Below are 21514 nucleotides of genomic sequence, written 5' to 3'. Positions count from 1 at the left end.
ACTCTTGTCACTCATGAAATTTCAAAGATTGGGAAGCTTTATTCTAGGAATCAAGGATAAAGGCCAAATACTTTACTACACAACACTCCCTATTACCTTTCCTTATTTTAGATTCTCATAATCTTTCCAAAGACTTGTGTTATCATCTAAGTTATATTCCTATTTCCAACATGGTTCTGTTTCAGATCCATTGTCCGCATTCTTACCAGAATAATCTAGCTAAATGCAATTTGGGCAATGTCAGTCCTCTGCATGAAATCCTTTAGCAATGTTCTGAAATCTACAAAGCAAAATCGACGCTCCTTAGCATAATGTACAACATCCTCTGAGAGATTCACCTACCTAGTTCTCTAGTTGTGTGCACACCCCAAGTTACTTATTTTTCCACTTGAAAAAAACTTACCTAATTATATATCCCTAATAAAGTGGCTGATATTTCTCTTTTAGGTGCTGTTGCCTATTCTAATTTCTTGTTTAGAAGACCTTTCCCTTCTAATTATCTGCATAACTATAATTCAAGATTCAGATTAATATAAAATTAAATCTTTTTTACTCTACTCAGGTTGGGCGAGGTTTCATTTTTGTGTGTTCTTTAGTATACTGTACAATGTTTATGGCAAATCATTTATTACATGTTAGAAAATCTACTTATGTGATTATATACATTACAAAATTGCCCCTGATACTTATTCTCCTTTTTTTTTTTTTGATCTCCTCTTTTTTTTTAATTTGTAAGAGAAATCTCAATCTTTAGATAGTTTTAAGTCTTCACACAAGAAAGACTACATTTTACTTACACCATAAGTAGTTGTGCCATGTGATTACATTCTGATCTAAGGGATATAAGAAATGCTATTTAAAACCTCCAAGAAGGGCAGCCTGGGTGGCTCAGTAGTTCAGCGCCACCTTCAGCCCAGGCATGATCCTGGGGTCCCGGGATCGAGTCCCACATCGGGCTCCCTGCATGAAGCCTGGTTCTCCCTCTGCCTGTGTCTCTGCTTCTCTCCCTCTCTCTCTCTCTCTCTTTTTTTTTCTCTCTATCTCTCATTAATAAATAAAATCTTAAAAAACAACAACAAAAACTTCCAACACGTGCCCTTAAAGGGAAGAATAGATCCAGTCTTCTACCTTCTTTTCTACTTGCTGAAGTGAGAATCTTCAGAATATAATTAAATGATGTCATGAAATGGATGCCATGTATATAGGAAGCTGGCATGAACTGTGTCCTGGATAATTGTTATCTTTATCACCCTTACACTAACTACCTTGATATTTCTTTTTTCCACGTAGGAGAAATAAATGTCTATCTTATTTAAGCAGCTATTGTTTTGGTCACTCTGACCAAATTCAATACTGATTTCTATTCTTCTCACAAAGTGTAAGCTCTTATTATCTTCTTAATTTCCAAGAACAAGAACAATAGCTAGAACAGTATGTTCTCAGTAATTGTGCATTGAATTGAAATAAATTATAGATGAAAAAGCAATTGATTTCTATTTATAAGAAGACAATGAAGTATTTGTTCAATAGTTTTAATAGATTTATGCCACTGAAATAGGCTTTTGGATAATGATAATTTAAGGTTTCAAATATATGAAATAATTATGTGAAATTGGTCAAATGAGTAAATATCTGTTAGATCAAAGTGACACATTTTGGAAAGCTGGCCAAACTACCCAAATGGCAAAATCTATTATAAAGTTATAAAAATAACTTATTTGTATATTTCAATATTATAAATTGCTTATTTACTTTAGTATTGAAAAGCTTAAGGTAAAAACACAATTAATCAATATACAGATTAATGGAAACAATATTTTGGTTTATTTATTTTGTTTGCACTCAACAGCGTGCATCTTTGTTAATGTCAAAGCCAATGTTCACACTTTTTGGCTTCTATTACATCACTTCTTACTTGATTTCCTCTACTTCACAGGCTCTCTTCTCATGCTTGTTTGCTGGTTCTTCTGTTTACGTTCAAACCCCAAATGTTGGAGTAGCCCAAGTCCTATCTTTAACCCTTTATCTCTCCTGAAGGAATCTTACTGGGTCCATAGCTTTCGTTATCATCTATAACCTACATATTACAAATCTATGTTTCACTCTGTAGCTCAGAAGTAAGACATGGATGGTCTTACTGGGCTTAAAACAAGGTGTCAGCAAGGCTACATTACTTCTGGAAACTATAGGAATTTGTTTCCTGGTTTTTTCCAGCTCAGAGGACACCTGTTTCCCTTGGTGTGGGGCCATATTTTTTTATCTTCAAAGCCAGCATTGTCCAGCCAAGAGCTTCTCATGCTGCCACCTCTCTGGTTCTCGTTTGTGTTTCCTATTTTCACTTTTAAGGGCCCTTGTGATTATATTGAGCCTACCTTAGTCTGTTTGGGCTACAGCAACAAAATATCACAGAGTGGGTAGCTTATAAACAGTAGTGTTTTTTTTTTTTTTTTTTTTAAGTTCTGGAGGCTGAGAAGTTCAATTTCAAGGCACTGGTGGATTTACAATCTTTTCACTGTAACTTCAAATGGCAGAAGGAGTAGGGGAGCTCTCTTGGGCCTCTTATATAAGGGCACCAATCCCAATCATGAGGAATTAGCCCTGATAATTTAATTACCTCCCAAAGGGCTCCACTTTGAACACTATCACACTGAGCATTAGGATCCAACATAAATTTGGGGGGATGAATACAAACATTCAGTCCACAGCAGAGCCCAACAATAATAATCCAAGACAATCAGCCTAATTTAAGGTCAGCTGAATAGCAATCTTACTTCTATCTGTAACCTAAATCCCTATTGCCATGTAACTGAATATATTCATAGGTTTCTGGGCTAGGGACTTGAGCACATTTAAGGAGTTATTATTATAATTACCATCATCACCAACTGGTATACTACTCCCATTGAATTGTCAGGGATGGAGAGATTTATTTTAGAAATTAAAAAGTATAAATGACATGTTGAAAAGTAATTTTTCCACTCTCAGATAAAGCATATTTATTCATCCAACCACACACCTTCAATAAAACATTAGGAACTTACTACCTACAGCACTGAGGATCCCTTTGGAAACAAACAAACCACTCATTTTGATTAAATTTATAGTTCATTGGGTGTGGGGAATCAGCTGCAGAGCCTGAGAACTGAATCTTGTAGTCTTCGGCACTTTGGGGATATATGTGAGGTCCTGAGTTGGCACACTGACTCTTTTTTTTTTTTTTTTTTGGCACACTGACTCTTGACCACATTGTTCTCCAGATAGAGCTCCTCTGCTCCTCCAACTCCTTGAGTCTATAACCTATTATTTTACCTTTTGAACTAAACATGTTTTTCTCTGCTTCCCAAAGTTCCCATAGCCAATCTGCTAGCTCTCTTAATAAAAACTGGAAGACAGAAAGCCTTGGGGTCCAAGTCTGGCTTGAGTCCCAGTCTGAGCCTTAGTCCCCAATGTCCCCCAGATTAAAATTCAGTGAGACTTCGAATCTTTCTTCCCATCCTTGTCTCCAACTCCGCTGGATCTGTGACAATTGGGGGAACAGGTATACTGCAATTGCTATGAAAAAGAGATACACCGAAAATTATGGGATTTATTAGAAGTCCCCAATAGTTAGTGGTGGTCAGTTCATTAAAAGAGGTAGGAAATTATTTCACCTAAAATAATTATTTCCTGCTGATAAATATCAGACATTGAGTCAGATGGAGCAGTTATCTGGAGCCTTTCAGTATAGTTCAAACCACGTCAGGTAAAAAAGCCTGGCCTGATGTTAGCACTTTTCGAGATAAAATTCAGTTTCTTGAAAAATAACTGGAATGTTTGTTTTAACCATAGCAGGTCAACACTCCGATTGTTACACTAGTGATCAGATTGTTATCAGACACATCAAAGACAGGAAGAAAAGAGTAATAGTGGTTTTTAGTACAAAAACATAGCAGTATAGTCTATAGGCAATCTAGAGAGAACATTAAGCTCTGTGGGAGCAGTGCTAGAGTATGAAGCCATTTTCTTTGTTACCATAGAAACAGCAAAATGTCAACTATTTTTAGAGCTTTGTTCCAAGATTCAAGCAGCCATGCTAGTTATCAGTATGTTTAAAGATGCCAGAAACATATGCCAAGTAGTACAGCTAGAAATTTAAGTTTGTAAGGTAATTTATTTCCTCTAGGACATTTTAATAATATACATGTCCCCCACATTTAATGCTATTTATGCAATTAAATGTCCATACTTTATGAGAAATTATATAAACAAGTATTATATATATATTTAATAATATATATATATTTAATAAAATAAGTTGCTTCCACTCATGGTTTTTCAAGGGTGAGTATAACATTATAGTGTTCATAGCTATAAACACTATAATTAACTTGGTATACAGACACTCAATTAGTTGGCCTCTGTTATCACTTAGCTAATTTCTTTCACCTTCAATAAACATCTACTGAAAGCCAGGCACCCCACTAGGTTCTGCAAATATAAAGATGACAGAAGTTCCATATTTTTCCCCAAGTACATATTTCTAAACATGAGCTTGACCTTAAGATGTATTATATTATAGAACCTCACAAAAATTTTAGGACAAACAAATGTTAATTAAGATGTCTTTCTCCAAAAATAAAATATTGGTTCTTAATTTTTGCCAAGAAGCAAAAATGAAGAATGGATTCACGTTTAACTGTGCAATTTCCTTTGTGTTTGATGCTTAATGATGATCTGCTGGCAAACAGGAATGTAAAATCCATCTGTGCAGTATGCTTTACATATTTGTGTATAATGGAAAATTAGTAACTTTTATGCTTTTATGGGCAAGACATAAACCATGCAATTAGGAAGAATGATGCAGTTATCACAATTTTGAATTACCAAAAGTAGTCTTCACTCATTACTGTGTATATATAAGATGTTTATAATTCATGACCTTCATCTTCTCTTTTTATAATTTAACTTAAGATATATATTTTGCAGGTTTACAGACAAATGTAATTATTCAAAGCAATTTGAGAAGAAAGTGTTTGACATATTATTTTCATACTGAGATTTACTTTATTAGATTACCACTAATGCCTCCTGATTTCTGTAGGTAGAGAAAACTAAGTCAGAAGACCTTTTGCAGAAAAATAGCCTCTCATTTGCAGTGACTTAGTTTTTGTTTGTACATAATTCTTACTACTAGGTTAAAAATCAAGTTATTGGTAAATTTATTGAATTTAAATAAATCAAAAATCCATATTTAAAATTAGGGTAACAGATTATTGTATTGATTCCTTCAGTAAGATTGGAGTTTATTAATTAAGAGGTAAGATAACAAAAACAGAAGAAAAAGTGGGAGGGGGAGGGTGGCTATAATAAGCTAAAGTTGCCTTCTCTCTGAAACTTTAACATGTGGGAAATATTTTACAGTATTCCAAAAATACACATACAGATATCTGCATATTTTAAAATAGCATTTGATGGTACTTTAATGAGTCCATATCCTGAGATAAAAAGTTAATGCAATTACCCGGATAATTGAACTTCAAAATATTTAGATACCTCTAGCAGAGGGAAAATGATAAAGATTTTACCTAATTGCCAATTCTTCATTTGCCTTTGTATCAGAAAATGTGTTTCTTTATAGTCTGTTCTTTCCTAAAGGTGAAAGCACAAACACATTATTCTTTAGATTGACTCTGCAGTCTGTTGTAATCACATAACTTGACCACCAAATGACCTCATATCATGGAATGTTACTTGGTTTGCCTTTTGGACTGAGAACTCATCTTCCAAACTGATAGTAGTGTTGACTATGTCGTCTTTAGGAATTGCCCTCTGTGGAAGGCTGTTGCCTCAGCCTCAGCTAAGTGCATTCATTGAGGCAACTTGCATACAATGATGCAGAAAATACAAAAGTCTGGTCTTTGTTATCCTCTCAGTCAAGATCCCACACATCTCCTTTGGTACTTAATATTGATTTACATGACCATCCTGGGTTTAAAGCTGTCTGTGAGATTAACTAATGCTTCTGTTAAAACAAGTCACCATTGTACTTCTCCCTCTACTGAATCTTGGTCCCTCATGCCCATATAGGGAATTTTTCTTAGGGCTCTCCGTAATGAACCTCTTGCACTTAAATCTCCATCTCAGAGTTTGTTTCTTTCTCTTTTCTTAAGATTTTATTTATTTATTCATGAGAGACACACACACACACACACACACACACACACCGAGGCAGAAACATAGGCAAAGGGAGAAGCAGACTTCCTGTAAGGAAGGATTAACTACCATTTATATATTACCTTCTGTGTGCTTTTCTTATGATTAGAGTAGAGTGGGTTAGTTAGTGTGTAAGAAAGAACTTATTTGGAAGGTCAGATCGTTGAGTTCAAACCTCAATTTTTTCCATTTATTGATATAATCATCACAAGTTAATGAACCACTTCATTTAATTTTATCTTCTTAGTTTTTTGTCTTCATTCTTTCTCTCCTCTGTTAGTTAAATTCTTCTCTTCTCCTTTCTTAACAAATATTAATTATGGTCCATCCTCTGTGGACTGTGACCCATTATGTGGGTCCACAAATAGGATTATGTACAAAATAAGTTTATATCCTTAAATTTCTTACTATTTGAAATAATAAACAAGGAAAAATAGGGAGGTGGAGGCGGTGGTATTTAATTCAATCTAGAGTGTTTAAGAAAGGTTTCCTAGGGTAAGTATTCACAAAGATGAGTTCAGTTATATGATTTGGAAGATTTTGGTAAAATGTGGAAATAATGACTGAAGAGGAGGGAAAGGATCATAGAAGTTATAAGTAATGGGATGTGCAGAAGTCTGGAGGCAAGAGAACACAGAACTTCATCCATTTTAATTTTGATAGGATTATTTTCCTATGAGCAAAATAAAACCACTTAGGTCTAACCAAGAAAAAAGAAGAACATCTGATAAGTATCTAGGGGGTTTCATGAGCAACTGGAATTTGTCATAGACAAGCCATTTTGAGCAGATTGTCTCTGTTTCTTTGGGGCTACGTGGTGTTTTATGTCTGCTTCATTCAGCATCTCTGTTTCAATCATCCCTGTGTTTTTATTTTGCTCTTTTTTTTTTTTCTTTTACATAGAGTGGAAACGTTGCTTTCCTAATCTCACATGTATATCACTGCTCACTTCGGATACCCGCCAGAATCTGACAAGAGATCCTCTCTCCCCAATCCAGGTTGCTGCAAGTGAAAATTCCCATGGTATCAGATGAATATTCCCAATATTTAACCCCACTATAAGTGGATTAGAAAGGCAATATAGTTTGGAGATTGTGCACAGACCTGAGAGCTCATTTCTGCAGGAAATGATCACTAAAGGAGGATTGCCCTTCTCTGGACAGGGACATAGCATATTGTGTTTGGGATGGTGGAAGGAGAGATAAAATATCCATCACCTTGCAAGTTATATTAAGGTTTTTGGACTTTATGCTAGAAGTATGAAAAATAGAGATTTGTAACTGACATGACAGTATTTTTTTTAGAAAATGTACCTCATATGTCAATGCAGAGAATTTATTTGAATGGGTCAATATTCAGTATAGGGAGACTTGTGTAGCCCAGGTGAAATACAATTCACTAGTGGCAGAAGATTAATAAACTTCATTGAGACTGGAAATAAAACCAGGTCATAATGAAAACTGCAAAGAGCCTACAGGGATATGTTGTCCTTAAGGTTACTAGTAGAGCTTCTATCAGGAACAGATTTGGGGTATCCAGGATTTGAAGATCCAAAATACTGACAATTTTGTAAGTCTTCTTTAATAAAAAATTACATTATAAAAATAAAATTAGGAATAAGTATAGGTATTTATTTATATCAGAAAGTATATAACAGTGAATTTAAATGTGCTTCTAACTCAACTTCTCCTTCACCAGATTTCACAAATGTTTGAGACACTCCAGTGTCACTTAACATGAAGGGAAGCATGACAGAGAAGTCAACGTGGAAATACACACTAGCCCTGAGTGAATGTAATAAAAGTACCTTATTTTTTAAAAAACTTAACATACATATGACCATATGAACACATTTCTAAGGCTCCTTCTAAAGGCTTTGAAAGGTGAAGGGTGTTGCAGCTTAAGCTTTTTCAGTTTCACTGTAAATCTACCTCCATTTGTTAAATGTGACAGACCAAAATCTTTAAGGAAAAGTTGAAAATTCCAGTGTCCTCACCAAGCTATAAATATGTTTGAATCAATCTAATATGTCAAGAAGAGAGTAATTTTATTTCATAAGACCCAGATGTAACTTAAGGCTATACTCAATGACTTACCATTCTTCTTGTATGTATAGTTAATACAGTAATATTTTAAATGGTTATATGTTCCCAGTAGTCAATGCCCTGAAATTGAAAAATTTGTTTCTTGGAACTATCTGTTATTTCAAAAATTTGAGAGAGCAGGTTTACTTAGAATAATCTATTTTATTCTAGATTTTAATTTTTTTTAGTGTTTAATGTCCTGAGTACACTTTGAGAAATATTCTCTTTCATTTTCTGTAGATGACCAAAATGAGTGAAGGAGTCACAGTTCACTGGCTATATTCATGCTCCCCTAAAGGGTGAGCATCCAGGTTTAAGAATAATTATTGTAAGGCATTTACTGTCCTTTGAAAAGTGCATTCTAAATATATATACCAGGAATCCTTGTTTTACAAGACTACTCAAAATAGGCAACTTTTAAAAATGAGTTCAAAGTTTATTCTCACTGAGTGGATGGGAAGCTTTTTATAGTCAAATGAAAAAGAATAGCTTAATTTCTTAGACATAAAAGTATTAGCTTATAATAAATTTTATAAAGGAATTTTTAAACTTAAAAATAGATAGATTTTAGGGGTGCCTGGGTGGGTCAGTGGTTAATCATCTGCCCTCGGCTCAGGGTGTGATCCTGGAGTCCTGGGATCAAGTCCCACATTAGGCTCCCTGCATGGAGCCTTCTTCTCCCTCTGCCTGTGTCTCTACCTCTCTATCTCTTTGTGTCTCTCATGAATAAAAAACCTTAAAAAAATAAAATATTTAAAAATAAAGATTTTATATCATTCATGACTTTTTATTCATCTAGTTACCTGAAAGTTTCCTAGGTATGTATTTCTGAGCAAGATAACATTATCACTTGGTATTTATAAAATATCTTCATGTAGAGCATGTCTCTTTATTTTTTTGTAATTTAGGAGTGTTGATGCTCATGAAAAATGTCAGATTGACATCCCTAGATACCAGAGACCTCAATTTGTGCTTTATATAAGCCTTAGGGAAGCACAGCCTTCTCAATGATCCTAGCCAACATAGTTACAACAGAGCAGTTTAAGCAATAACTGGATGGCTTAGGGCTTGGCCTCTTTGCTGAATCTGTCAGCCAATGTACCAATTAACTCAAATACAATTTTTATGATGTGTACCAATTTCATTGGAAAGTGAATACATGGCTGTAGGTTTTACAGTTGCCTCAAGAAACAAAGAGCCTAAACTAATTGCAAAAGCTGTCACTATTGTCATTGAGCCACTGAGTTGAAAAGTTTACTGAAAAATCTGTTTACTTTGTACCAAAAGTCATGATTTTACATAAATTATACTATTTACCTTGGAGGCAAACATAAGACAAGGAGAAATTAATTAAATAATCATATAAATCCAGGCCTTAAGTATTTTATTTGTATGGCTATTAAATTCATTGTATATATTGAAAAATCTCATTCTTCTCAATTATAATGGTTAATAAATCTATTGCTAAAACTTCTTATCAAGCAACATTTGGCCTTTGTGAAAACGTTGTTTTCAAAATATATAACCATGTTTTATATAAGATCTGTTTTTGTGACTTGCTGATGATTCTTAAAGAGACTAAATGTGTGGATTACTTCTCTCTCGATTATGAAAATCAGATAATCTTACAAATCTGTGAAACTAATATAAAAAGGAGAGACTTCGAAGGAAACAGAAGTTGTGATATGAGGTGAATATTGAGTGGAAGGGAAGAGGGCAAGTGGACAGTTAAGAATTGAGCAGAGTCTAGTTCTTTGTGCAGAGTTTAGGCTAAGGGAAAACTTTCCACATTCTTTTCTCACTTCCATAATGCCCTGGACGGGTTATTGCCCACAACATGGCCAGCAGAGTCAGAATAGCAACAGTCAACCCAGATCTGGCTGAGATTACAGACTAAGTTGTCTAGAATGAGAACTAATAAAATATTCCTAGAAAGACAAGACAAAAACTCTTCTCACCCCATCATCTCATAAATTGGATCAGAAGATCATAATCTGGGAATTAGAAACTTCTGGAAAAGAACAATACCTGAGCATGGAGCCTGGAGAATGTCCTGAATGTCAAGGTCACTGTAAAGCTAGGCAGTATGTTCAACTGGCAGTAGAGGTTTCTTTGCTCTGGAGAGTATTTTTTAGTCTCCTTCCTCAAATTCCAAAGACAGAAACTAAGACTTTTAGCCTAGGTAGCTGAAAGAGAGCTCATGGGGAGAAATAATAAGAAATCTAAGGAACAAACATGCATATAAAAATAAGACTACAAATTGAATACGTTCTAAGACAAAAAACAGAATTAACGTAATAGTGAAATTAAAATAATAAATTAGTCTAAAATATCCCAAAAGCATTAAAGACAAATAATGGTAATAATAAGCAGAAACAAATAGAAACATTTATGAAATAAATAATATTTAAATTTTTAAAAATTGGTAGCTTACAGAAAGGGCAGAATGTATACAGCACAAAATCATCTTAAGACACTCCTCAAAAGAAAATAAAATGAATAAAATTACTTGACAATGCAAAATAAAAATAAGATATGTAGAGTCTAATAATAGGCATATCATCATCCTCATACTTGAAGTTCAGGGCACAAAAAACTAGACAGGGGAGAAAAGATTGAAAAGATAATGACTGAGAACATAGCCCAACAACAACATAATCTCAAGACTAACTTAAAATTTAAAAAAAAAATAATAATAATTAAATATAAAAAGAAAATTCCAAAGCTTCCTAAGAAAGATTACATATTTTGTAAAGAAACTAAAATGAAATTGACCCTGAACCTCAACACCAGATGAAAGTTTTAGAAGTATTAATGGCAAAGTACAAAGCTAGCATTTTATACTTAGCCAAATTATCATTTAAAAGGAAGGGTGAAAAGGGATGATCTCTATAGAACTTTTTGCTCAGTAATCATATGTGGATATTAATAACCATATTGGAAAAAGCAGTCCCAGGTACTTGCATTCCATGAAAAGCCCATCTTCAAATTTATTCTTTCAGGAACTACTTTAGCAAGAAAAAAAATCTAGCAAGGAGGATTTATGAGATATATTTTAAGTATTGGTAAATTAATAGTTTAATGCAGTTTATTTGTCATTTAGAAAAGTAAAGTGAAAAGCTACAAACAAAACATACATCTGTCATAATCAGAACTAAATTGCAATTAATATCAACATAACTGAGAAAAGAAAAAAGTAAGTTGTAAGGAGATGAGTGCACTATATTCAGGGAAAAGACACTGATATTGAAGAGCTTAACAAACTGAAACAGAAAAATGATGAAAATGTATATTTATAAATGTAAAATGTGTAACTTTTAAAATAACATAAAATGTTGATCCATCTAATGGAAGCCAAGAAAAAGCCAGGAAGCCATGAAAAAAAGAAAAGAAAAAATTTTGATAAATACAACATAGAAGTTGCAAAACTGAAGTCCTAATTTAACAGTATTTTCAATATAGTTGAGTTTAACTCATAAATTAAAAACAGAGACTCTTAGATCACATTATAAAAGGCAAACCATCAATATTTTGTCTTGGAAGAGATAAATGAAAAGACTATTTAAGTGTTAAAAATAAGAGATAGGGCAGTCCGGGTAGCTCAGTGGTTTAGTGTCACCTTCAGCTCAGGGTGTGATCCTGGAGATCCGGAATCAAGTCCCATGTCAGGCTCCCTCCATGGAGCCTGCTTCTCCTTCTGCCTGTGTCTCTGCCTCTCTCTCACTGTGTCTCTCATGAATAAATAAATAAAATCTTAAAAAAAAAAGAAAGAAGAAGAAAGAAAGAAAGAAAGAAAGAAAGAAAGAAAGAAAGAAAGAAGAAAGAAAGAGAAAAATATAAGAAAAGAAAGCTTCAGATAGAAGGGAATTAAATGTGTAAAACAAAGAAAAAGAGATGGCATCAAACAGATAAAGAAACATAGTAGATATAATAAACAAATTTGACAAAGGAATGTCAAAATATATAAACAACTGAAAGAATTATAGGAAAAATATCTCAAAGTGCTTCAAGATATTCTTTTTTCTTTTCTTTTCTTTTCTTTTCTTTTCTTTTCTTTTCTTTTCTTTTCTTTTCTATTTATTTGACAGACTGAGAGAGAGAGAGAGAGAGGGAGAGCAAGCACAAGCAGGGGTAGTGGCAGAGGGAGAGGGAAAAACAGGCTCCCTACTGAGCAAAGAGCCCCATGCAGAGTTTGATCCCAGGACCCTGGGATCATGACCTGAGTTGAAGGCAGACACTCAACACACTGATTCTCCCAGGTGCCCCAAGATATTCTTATATTTATTTGAGAAATATATTAAACTAGCAGAGAAAATAACTGAAGTTATGGAAAATTAGAAGAACACCAGTATTAACCTTGAAATAATATGCATGTGTACATGGATATACTTTACATCTCAAAAAATACATATTCATTTTAAGCATATTTGGAAAACAAAGTTGTGCATGTAATATTCAAAAGGAAGTCTCAACAAATTTGATATAACCAACAACTTAGAAATTATGTTTGCTGATGAGAATGAAAAAAAAAACTTAAATTATTAATTTAATATGAGTGTATATGTAAATCATATAAAATTATGTAAAGTATAAATATATTTGTGTTTATGCATATACTTTTATTAAATATGTATTATTTTATAAATAAAATCATAAAGATTAGTTAAAAATACTTAGAACCAAATGAAAATGGAAACACTACATTTCAAAAGTACAGGGAGTGGCTGATAAAGTAGAACTAAAAGGAAAATAAGTAAGTTTGTGTATATTTAAACAAAAACAAGAGAGATTCTTTAAAAAATTATCAAAATACCCAAATTTAAAAGTAGGTGAAAGATCAAATAAGCAAACCCAAAGGAGACAAAAGGAAAGTAAGTAATAGCTGTAAAAATAGAGGTCAGTAATACAAACAATAACAACCAGAAGAAAAATCAATAAGGAAGATTAACAAAATTAAAAAACAGCAACAACTGTGTTTTAAGAAAGAACAATAATTTAGCCAGTTCTCTGCAAAGGGGGATAAAATAAATGAGAACATGCAAATACAATTCTGAATGTAAAAGAGAAATAATTGCAAACACAACAGAAGATTAATAGCTTAATAAAAGAACATAGTGAATAAATATACACTAATAAATTTGGAAACTTATGGGACTTAAGAGAAAACAAATAACCTTTTGTAGTCTAATATTTTCTATTTTTCATTTACTTCAAATGACTTTTCATTTACCTCATGGTGCATAATTTTAGGATCTGCTTTAAAGTCTTTATCTGATAATTTCAACATCTGGAATATCTTGCAGCTGACATCTTTTTATTGCTTTTTTTTTAGAATACATCACATTTTTCTGATTATTTTGATGTTGAGTAATTTTTATTTTCATCTTGTGTAAATATATATATTATATATACTCTGGGTTATGTTGTAAAACCACTGCAAAATATTGTGGTTTTGTCTTAGGAGGCAGTCCACCTGCTAGTCTTATGCTGTAGTTTCTGTGTTGCTCTTAATGTGGGTTGGTTGCATTCTCAGTTCAATTCTCTAAGCCTTTGCTACACTGGTTGAGTTTGACCCATGCATGTGTAGATCAGAGGTTACTCTGGAACTTGTCAGGTTTCATACACAAAATTAAGGCTTCTCCTTCTCTGTTTCTCTTTCTCTATATACTCTCCTAATTGTCCAGCTTATAGGGGCTCCCTTTTCTGGTTCCTTTGGCCCAAGGGATGGCATGATTTTTGTCAGCATTTTTCCTCTGATAGGGTGTGGCTTCCTGACTGGTATCTACTTACGAAACATGACCTAAGAAAAAGAAAAAAAAAAATTTTTACTCTCCTCCACAATCCACCTATTTTGTGTGTGTGTGTGTGTGTTAAACTCTTGGATATTTGTTTTTTGCATTTTCAAAAGTTAGTTGTAATCAGGGAGGGAGATGGGCTGAAGCCCATCACCATAGTAGACTCCCCTGTGGGTTTTGTATTAAGATTTTTGGATACTAAATAACTCAACAGTATACTGCTTTCATTACAACCTCTTTTAAGATCTTGGAGATATTTACTACATTTTCAGTGTGTTTTTATTGAGAAATTACCATATGCTAATAAGCATCAGGAAGATAGGGCTGAAAGATGCATCCCCTGATCTCAAGAACTTCAAAAATCAAGAATAAAGACAGTTTCGTTCATAAAAAAATTAACTATGAGAAGGACAACCATAGAGACATGTATAGGATTCTAAGAGAATTCACGGGAAAAGCCCTTTATATGGCCTGTTAACTCTTCCTAGAAGAAAAGGACATTTCTGAACAGAATCTTGAAGGATGTGTAGGAGTCACTCATGTGAAGAAGTGAGGGATAGAGAAGAAGTCCTAGGCATAGAACAAAAACAAAAAACATGCTGACTGGTTTAGGAAGGCTGCTGAAAATTGTAGTGAAGTCACATGAGTACCATAGCAGGTATGCCAAGGTACTGATGAGAGCTTAATAAAGATTGTATAAATGCTAGAGGAGAGAGTCACTCTTTGTGACATTGTGGAAACAAGTGGGAAGGACATAGGAAAACTAGATGGACTAGGAAGCTATGGTGGTAAACCTGATGGGAGGAGAGAGAAATATTCCCTGAATTGAGGAAGAGAAGGTGAGAATGGAAAAAAGTGAATGGAATAGATTTGAGAGAGATTATGGAGTAGATGTGAGAGGGTTTGGTAATGGACTTGATGCTCTAAATATGGGAGAAGTCCCAGGGTATTTCTAATTCTTACTTGTTTTATAAGACAAGTGGTTCCATCAAGGATTAATTTGAGAATTGTGGGTTGAATCTTGAATGAAGGAGGCTCTGTCTGGTTTGATCATGTTGCAACTTGAGATGCCTGTAAGTTTCTCAAGTGAAGACACCAAATGAGTGCTTAGATAAATGCAACTGGAATACAAAAAAAAAAAAAAAAGAGGTTTAAATCTTTGGGAGCTCATAGTACTAAAGATGTTAGAGGTAGAAAGGACATTGGACATTTGCTTGATTTCTATTATTTTTCAGAGAAACCTCTCCAAATAGAGAGTTAAAGTGATTTGTTTAGTTGGTAATCACAGGCAACTGGGAATCAAATGCAGGTATGTCATGTTTACATTACACACATTAATTCTGAGATGCCCAGCACTATTGTTCTATCTATGGTGGGGTAATATTGCTCTAGAAATTAAAAATTACATGCTCAGATGTCAAATACATGAGTGACAGGTTGATTTTATTCCATGAAATTTCAAGGGAGTAGCTTTCATACCTGCTCACAATTCATGTTTAAACTCCCAATGATAAAGGCAATGGGCAGGATAGAATGAGTAAACTTGTGAAAATGATGAAGAAATAGAGTCTGAATTTGACTGAACATGATTAATTTGAAAAATAAGTACTTGAACCAGCTAACAATCATTAAAGGAGGTCATATATATATATATATATATATAACCAACATATAATAGTGAGTGTGTTGAACTAAGGAAATGCTTGGGTTGCAAATCATTTCAGTGGTATCTGGATAATGTCTTCCCAGAATTGGAGACATCTAAGGGCAGCCTATGAAAAGGAAACAAATAATTTTCATTAATGAAGGACTAGAAGTCCCCAAGGTCGTGAACAGAGAGAAGAGTACAAGTTTGGAACATCATGAAATTGTGTGACATGCAGTAAGAAATACAACCAGAGAGTTCTAGAAAAAAAAATCTACATTTTATATATATAATATATAATGTATATATATATAACATATAATATATAACATATATATATTTATACCATATATATATATGATGCCTAGAAGAGAATCTGGCACAATAGTAAGCTCCCACTCAAGCAATTGTAGCTTTATTAGTTTAAAAACACAGCCACTGAAGTTATTCCTACAGTGTTCATTAAATCGTGAAAGACTATTCTGAAACTAATGGTCTAGAAGAGCTAAAGCACTGAGCATTCCAAGGGAGATAAGAACTACCCAGGTGTGTAGTTATCACCTGAGGATAACTTTCTTGTTCAACAAGTTTCTTCTTGCAAATGAAACAAAATATAACCACTGATGAATTCACTCTTTGCTCTGAAAGCATGTGTATAATACTTGATATAGTTGGAATTTTCCCATAACTGTTAGAAAACCAGCTTATGGATCGTAACCAGATATATTTTTGCTGGAATAGCCCAAAGGTAGAAAATTTGAAGATTAAGAGATTCTCACCTGTCGATATACTTGAATCTGTTTTCATCATCCAACCTTTGACTAATATAAATGCTGTGATTATTCAAGAAGATCTTGATCCAGTTTATTGTGTCAACTGCGAGATGAAGGGAAGTGGTTAAGTTGAACTCCCTTTTATTATGGTTTCAATAAATCTATATTAAACTTATAGTGATCAAAGCCACAGATATGTGAAAGGCAGCAGTGAAGCATAAAAGAGCAGCTAAGCTATCGAAGTCACTCTGTTCCATAGGCAGAGTCTGTCCAGTGAAGCTCTGCCCCACTGCCAGCCTCAGCTCACAGACTAGCTTGGAATGTTTCTATAATTATAATATATCAAGGAAAGCTGGTCCTAATTTAAAAACAACAATAGTAATAAGAAAAACAAAACAGTGACAGGATCTCAACTCTGTAATTATCCGTTTACAACAATGTGAGCATAAACTGTTTTCTTAAGTTCCAGGATCGAGTAGGAGTTTGGACTAGATGGCCTTGAGGGGTTCACTTCCACTCTAAGAACACATGATCCTGCAGTTTGTTTAATGATACGTTGCGATTTCTCTCTGGCCCTTCAGAATACTGTTATCCCCAAGATACTGTTAAAATCTCTTGATCTAGTTAAGCAGAAATATTTTATCTCTCCAGACCTTACAAACATGTACTTAACAAATTATAGAGTTTCTTTATGCATACTGAGAATAACAAAACTCTGACTGACAAACTCACTTTGAGGCTTTGAGGGGATCTTTTTTTAAAAATAGATTTTTGTTAAAGATTTCTTTTATTTATTTATTTATTTGAGAGAGAGAGAGAGCGCATGGGGGTGGAGGAGCAGAGGGAGTCCCTGCTGCAGGGTGATCCAGGACTGGGTAATCATGAACTGAGCTGAAGGCAGATGCTTAACTGACTCAGTCAACCAGGAGCCCAGTAGGGATCTTTAAATGTTCTTAATTCTTTATGATCATGACTCTTAATCTTTTTTATTCCTTTAGCAGCTAACACAATGTTTTGTCACCTGTGATCCATATTGTCATACAGAATCACATATTAGTCACAGTACTGAATTATAAGCAATAAACACAAACCCTAGCTGACAAACAAGAATGAAAAGTTATTTATTACATTTTAAGTCGTTAAGATAATTTCTGGGAGAGATAGAAAGTTAGGGCACCAAGAAAGGAAAGCAATGCAGCCAGAACCAGAGCCAACATGTCAAAATGTATCAGTCCTGGGTTGGCACCTTTTCCTGCTCCCATCATTGTGCACTCTGGCACCTGAAGATGGTGTCACTGGCACTGTTGGCACCAGCCCCAGGATTCTTCCCCTGTAACTGCTGTCCCCACCACACATGGAAATGGACATTGCTGCCTCTTCAGGTATTTCCAAAAGAATTTCTCTCTATTCATTTGAATCCATTTCTCCTGGTTCAAAATCTCAGGAGACACATTGAATCAGCCACCCTTAGGTCATGTGCATATGCCTCAGCTCCCGAGCAAATGCATGGCTTTCCTCTTAAGCACATAAGTTAAAGACTTCCTCAGAAGTAGACAGCCAAAAGAATAGCAAATGTCTATAATAAAGGGGCCCAATAAAGGAAGGGGCTGCTGAAATGAATAGATGAATAAATGAGGGAACATAGTCACCTTGCATTCAAATACACAAAGATTGATACCACAATGTAAAGATGTAAGGAATCTGTCATGAATAGTAAACTATTTTTAATAAGAAGATATCCACCATAAGCATCTTACTGTGCAGCTTAAAAAACTGCTTAACAAGAGTGGTTAATACAATGCTAAGGAGAAGGAAAGGGAAGAGAGACAAGGATTATAGCATTAAGAAAACTACATTGTACCTGTGCTCTGCTCTATTCTGTATACTTTAGAAATTTTATTTATTTATTATTTATTTATTTATTTATTTATTTATTATTTTTTTAATAATAAATTTATTTTTTATTGGTGTTCAATTTGCCAACATACAGAATAACACCCAGTGCTCATCCCGTCAAGTGCCCCCCTCAGTGCAAGTCACCCATTCCCCCCCTTCCCCTTCCACCACCCCTAGTTCATTTCCCAGAGTTAGGAGTCTTTATGTTCTGTATCCCTTTCTGATATTTCCTACCCATTTCTTCTCCCTTAGACCAAGATGAGAAATGAAACTGCAATCAGTAGTTGATTTACTGATAAACCTACGTTAGGAGATGCTGCTTGGAGCAGGAGTCAAAGTGGATCTAATAATTTCCTAGAGTAACTAATGTCCAGATGAAAGAGAAAGAAGAAAGATAACTAAACACTCCATATTAAAAGACATTTGTGGGATTATTCAAATAACTCACCTTACTTCTATAGAGAGTAGTAAGAAGTAGAGCAAGAAGGTCCCATTATTTAAGGAAATACAGAATCAAGATAAATTTTTAATGGATTTACCATTTATTTTTCTTAAACTTCAGACTTCACTATTAATCCTAAGGATTAACCATGGTATAACCATTCCACCTGTTGGTTGAATTATTTTCCCCAAAAATTTATATGATGAAATCCTAACCCAGAATACCTCAGAATATGACTTTATTTGGAAATAATGTCATGGCAGATACAATTAGTTAAAATGAGGTAAACTAAAGTGCAGTGGGCCCCTAATCTAATATGACAGATGTTCTTATAAAAAGGGGAAATTGTGACCCAGAAGCACATACAGGGAGAATGCCATGTGGAGATAAAGGCAGAAGTCTGAGTGATCCTTCTATACAACAAATGCAAATTGCCAGCAAACAGCCAAAAGAAAGGAGAAAGGCATGGAACAGACTTTTCCTCATATCTCTCCTTCTCATGCTCTCTCTCTCAAATAAAATAAAATCTTAAAAGGAAAAGGCTTTTCTGCACAATCTTCAGAAGGAACCAATCCCGACAATACCATGATCTCAGACTTATGGCTTTCAGAACAGCGAAATATGGAATTTCTGTTATTAAGCCACTCTGTTTGCAGTAATTTGTTACGGCAGACCTGGCAAATTCCTACACAGCTCTAGGGAGATCGGCAGAAGTCAGGATAGTCATGTTTCCTATTCACCAAAAACACTGCCCACAGATTCTTTGAGGCTTCTGTTTAGTCTAAATTGTCCTTCCTTCTACTTACCTACTTCTCCCACTCTTCAGAGCCAATCTCCCTCAAAGTATGCACTTATTGTTTCTACTCTCTTGTTTCATGCCAGCTCTTCAAACAAGAGCAATCTAACTCGTTACTCTTATTCACCACTTCACTGAAACTGCCCCTTGAAGGTCATGAATGACTCCTAGTTGAAAATTCATTACATGATGTTCAGAACTGTTTAAATTGTTCCCTTCTCCAGCCTTATCGATTTGTTTAATCTTTGTTGGCTATTATGACATATCCTCCAGTTATTTTCTTTAGCTCTTAGAGATTCCTAGACCATTCTCATTTTTCTTTCCTTCTCCTTTGGTGAACACATCTGTAAGTGATCTTACAGATACTACTTCTGTATTAATTATATTAGAATCTGTATCTTCAACTGTGAGTTGAGATATGTATTTTCAAAGTTTTCATGGACATCCCCACCTGATTATCTATACATGCCTCATTTGAGACTGAATTTATCATCCTTGTTGCTCTCATTACCTCCACAGGCCCCACAGACAGTTTTATCAAAACCCACTCAAAACACTGTCATCCTAGACTCTTCCTCTCTGTCTTATTCAAGCCATCAAGACTGATAGAGGATTTTTCCTTACAAATAAAATTTCAAATATCACAGCACACTTGGAACTTTCTTGTTATCAAATGTATGATGTATTCTTTAGCATATATAGCAGTATTTGACAATCTCCTAAATACTACAAGCTATAGTGAACATATTCTTCAATAGACTCCATTTGAGCAAGTTTTTTTGTCTACTTCAAGATCAAGTATGTGTGCTTCCTGTGTGTTCCTTCAGTATCTATTCCTCTATTGACAGTACTAAATTTTAAACTCCTTGTTAAGTTGTCTGTACATTCCCTGGGTGGTGAATTCCTCAGGAGTAAAGAGTCTTAATTCTGTGGCCTAAAAACTAAGGCAGTAATTGGAAGTAAATGTAAGACTATGTTTGCTGAATAATTGACAGCCACCAGAATGTTTGGAAGCACTTATTACTTTTAGTGATATCATAACTGGAGAGAAAGAGGAGGAGAAATTTTATATCAATTGACTGAACTTGAATGACTTCCTCTGAAGGCCAGAATTCCTCAAACAGTAAACTATCAATGACACAGAATCAAAGTATACTGTATTTATCTTTGGGGTTTGTTTGTGATCTGAAGTAGCAATAGGCTGAATTGTAGCACATCTCCCTCCTATAAAAACTATATTCTTTCTCCAATAAAAACTATATTCTTTCTCCATCTGTGTGTATGACTGGAAACCAGGCAAGTTAAGTCTCCAAAAGGAAATCTGTCTATTGCACACACAGTTGACTCTTGATCAATGTGTGGGTGTGGGGTACCAATCTCTTGCACAGTCAAAAATTGACATAAGGGCAGCCCTGGTGGCTCAGCAGTTTAGCACTGCCTCCAGCCCAGGGTGTGATCCTAGAGACCTGTGATCATGTCCCACATCAGGCTCCCTGCATGGAGCCTGCTTCTTCTCCCTATGCCTGTGTCTCTGCCTCTCTCTCTGTGTGTCTCTCATGAATAAATAAATAAAATCTTTTAAAAAAAATTTTGACATAAATGTTTAACTCCTCCAAAACTTTACTAATAGCCTGCTGTTGACTGGAAGTCATACCAATAACATAAACAGTTGATTAGTAAACATTTTGAATGTCATGATAAAGTAACATTCAGAAAGCATGGGAAAATGTTATTAAGAAAATCATAAAGAGGAGAAAATGCATTTATAGTTCCGTACTATAAAAAAATCCACATAGAAGTGAATCCACAGTTCAAACCCTTGTTGAAGGGTCAACTGTAGCAGAAAATGATGATAGGTTGGCAAAAGAAAAACGGAAATCCACCACATTTC

At 34.5% G+C, this 21514-nt stretch overlaps 2 long non-coding RNA genes across 36 annotated transcripts in view; one reads left to right on the top strand and one right to left on the bottom strand.

Moving 5' to 3' along the window:
* LOC125754547 (uncharacterized) overlaps positions 1 to 21514 on the top strand; it is a 132467-nt gene that overhangs the window by 74885 nt on the left and 36068 nt on the right. The gene's annotated exons all lie outside the window — the stretch shown is intronic.
* On the bottom strand, positions 1803 to 19777 carry LOC112643161 (uncharacterized). Of its 2 annotated transcripts, none has more exons than XR_003125674.3 (6): positions 19634 to 19777; positions 16496 to 16592; positions 15035 to 15192; positions 10305 to 10473; positions 5565 to 5628; positions 1803 to 3552 (listed from the first exon to the last, which is right to left on the bottom strand). It is a non-coding gene; the product is annotated as an uncharacterized LOC112643161 (long non-coding RNA). The 2 variants fall into 2 exon arrangements; XR_003125673.3 differs by having other exon boundaries at positions 10305 to 10462.

This window comes from Canis lupus, chromosome 38 (genome assembly GCF_003254725.2).
Source record: "Canis lupus dingo isolate Sandy chromosome 38, ASM325472v2, whole genome shotgun sequence".
Lineage (NCBI taxonomy): Eukaryota > Metazoa > Chordata > Mammalia > Carnivora > Canidae > Canis > Canis lupus.
This window is presented reverse-complemented; position numbering and strand designations above follow the sequence as displayed.